Here is a 3056-nt window from a genome sequence, read left to right as displayed (position 1 = left end):
TCCATAATACCTCGTCATCACTAATAGTCACATCTCTGGCATCACCATATTGAACCTTGTCCTTGAGGACAAGCAAATGAGGGTCATCATACTGACGCTCCCTAATACGATCAAATAAGGAAGACCAAGAAACCATGCAAGCTAGAACCTGACTAGGCTATGAAAGATCCAATCTCACAAACTAGTTGGATAAGGCCTGAACATCCATCGCCATAGGCCTCTCCGATGCTTGTAAATAAGCCAAACTCCCCAAACTCTCTGCCCCGCGACTCAAGGCATCGGCCACCACATTGGCCTTGACCAGATGATATAAAATAGTGATATCATAGTCCTTCAGCAACTCTAACCATCTCCTCTGGCGCAAATTTAGATCGTTTTGCTTGAACAGGTGCTACAAGCTCCGATGATCAGTATAAATCTCACAAGGAAACCCGTATAAATAATGACGCAAGATCATTAGGTTGTGAACAATGGCAGCTAACTCAAGGTTGTGGACAGGATAATTCTTCTCGTGAACTTTCAATTTTCTGGACGCGTAGGCAATCACCCTACTGTCCTGCATCAACACCGCTCCAAGGCTAATCCTCGAGGCATCACAATAGACAATATAAGACCCTGAACCTATAGGAAATATCAAAATTAGGGTTGTAGTCGAAGCTGTCTTGAGCTTCTGAAAGCTTGCCTCACACTCTTCCGTCCACTAGAATGGAGCACCCTTCTGGGTCAGCCTGGTCATAGGGGCTGCAATCGATGAAACCCCCTCAACCACAAAACGATGGTAGTAACCCGCCAAGCCAGGAAAACTGCGGATCTCTGTAGCTGAGGATGGTCTGGGCCAACTCTGCACTGCCTCCACTTTCTTTGGATCCACTTGAATACCCTCACTCAATACCACGTGGCCTAAGAATGCCATGGAATCCAACCAAACCTCACATTTCGAGAACTTAGCATATAACTTCTTTTCCTTCAGAGTCTGGAGCGCAGTCCTCAGGTGTTGCTCGTGATCTTCCTGACTCCGGGAATACACCAGAATATCATCAATAAAAACAATGACAAATAAGTCAAGATATGGTCGGAACACACTGTGCATCAAATGCATAAAGGCTGATGGGGCATTGTTAGGCCAAATGACATTACAAGGAACTCGTAATGACCATATCGAGTCATGAAAGCAGTCTTCGAGATATCTGGCTCCCAAATATTCAACTGATGGTACCTTGAACGCAAGTCAATACACTCGTGCACCCTGTAGCTGGTCAAACAAATCATCAATACGAGGCGAAGGATAACGGTTCTTCACTGTAACTTTGTTCAACTAGCAATAATCAATGCACATATGCATAGAACCATCCTTCTTCTTCACAAACAAGATAAGAGCACCCCACGGTGATACACTGGGCCGAATAAAACCCTTATCAAGCAATTCTTGTAATTGATCCTTCAAATCCTTCAACTCAGGAGGATCCATATGATGCAGAAGAATAAAAATGGGCTGAGTGCACGGCAACAGATCAATGCCAAAATCAATATCTCTATCAGGCGGCATGCCCGGAAGATCAGCTGGAAACACATCAGGAAAATCTCATACTACTGGGACTGAATCAACTAAAGGTGTATCAATATTGACTTCCCTCACATAAGCTAGATATGCATCACACCCCTTCTCAATCATTCGCTGAGCCTTAAGGAAAGAAATAACGCTACTAGGAGTTTGATCTAAAGTACCCCTCCACTCAACACGCGGTACACCTGGCATAGCCAGCGTCACAATTTTGGCATGACAATCAAGAACAGCATAATGGGGCGACAACCAGTCCATGCCCAAGATAATATCAAAATCTACCATGCTGAGCAATAATAAATCGGCTCTGGTCTCAAAACCACTAAGAGCAATCAAACATGACCGATAAATGCGATCTACAATAAGAGAATCTCGCACAAGAGTAGAAACATAAATAGGGGAACTCAAAGAATCCCGAGGTATACCCAAATATGGGGCAAAATAAGAAGACACATAAGAGTAAGTGGATCCTGGATCGAATAGAACCGATGCATATCTGTGACAAACCAGTGTAATACCTGTGATGACAGAATCGGAGTCAACAGCCTCGGTACGGGCGGAAAAAGGGCATAGTATCGAGCCTGTCCTCCCCCTCTAGGGTGACCTCTACCTCCCCGACCTCCACCTCTAGCTGGCTAAGCAGGTGGGGTAGAAAAATGGAGCTGTAACCATAGCTTGAGAAGTCTGTGGGGCGCACCTTGGTTGAGAAGTCTGTGGAGACGCACTCCTCCCAAGTCTAGGGCAATCCCTCACCACATGGCGTGTGTCACCATACTCAAAACAAGCTCTGGGAGGACATGGCGGTTGTGACTGGCTCGGGCCAGCTCTGCTGGACTGACCTCTGAAAGCATCTCACGCAGGAGGCGTGATAGATACCGAAGGTGCATAATAAGGCTCCTAAGGTCTAGGAGGAGCTGGAATACCACTGGCTGCTGGAAGAGCTGAATGAATAGGGCGACTCATATAACTCCTACCATGATGAGCTGAAGTTGGGGCACTGGCACCAAAATAATGGCCCGACTCTCGAGACCTCTAGGCCTCCCTCTCTTCTCTCTCCCTAGCATGCATACCCTCAATCCTCCTAGCAATGCTCACTACCTGCTGATAAGAAATATCCATCTCCAACTCACCAGCCATGCTAGACCTGATGCTAGGAATAAGCCCCTCAATAAATCGGAGAACCCTCTCACGAACAGTAGAAACCAAGGCTGGTGAACGTCTAGCCAAACTAGTGTAACAGATAGCATACTCTGAGATAGTCATAGCGCCCTAACACAAATGCTCAAACTCTGCACGCCATGTGTCCCTGAGGCTCTGAGGAACATACTCTCTCAGGAACAGATCTGAAAACTAAGTCCAAGTTAGTGAAGCAGCCTCATCCGGACTGTCTAACTCATAGGTGCGCCACCACTCATAGGCGGCTCCTAGAAGCTGGAAAGTAGTGAAGGAAACCCAGATCGATCCTGATATACCCATGGTACGAAGAATACGGTAA

Source organism: Nicotiana tabacum, chromosome 3, assembly GCF_000715075.1.
Source record: "Nicotiana tabacum cultivar K326 chromosome 3, ASM71507v2, whole genome shotgun sequence".
Classification (NCBI taxonomy): domain Eukaryota; kingdom Viridiplantae; phylum Streptophyta; class Magnoliopsida; order Solanales; family Solanaceae; genus Nicotiana; species Nicotiana tabacum.
Note: the sequence above shows the minus strand (reverse complement) of the source record.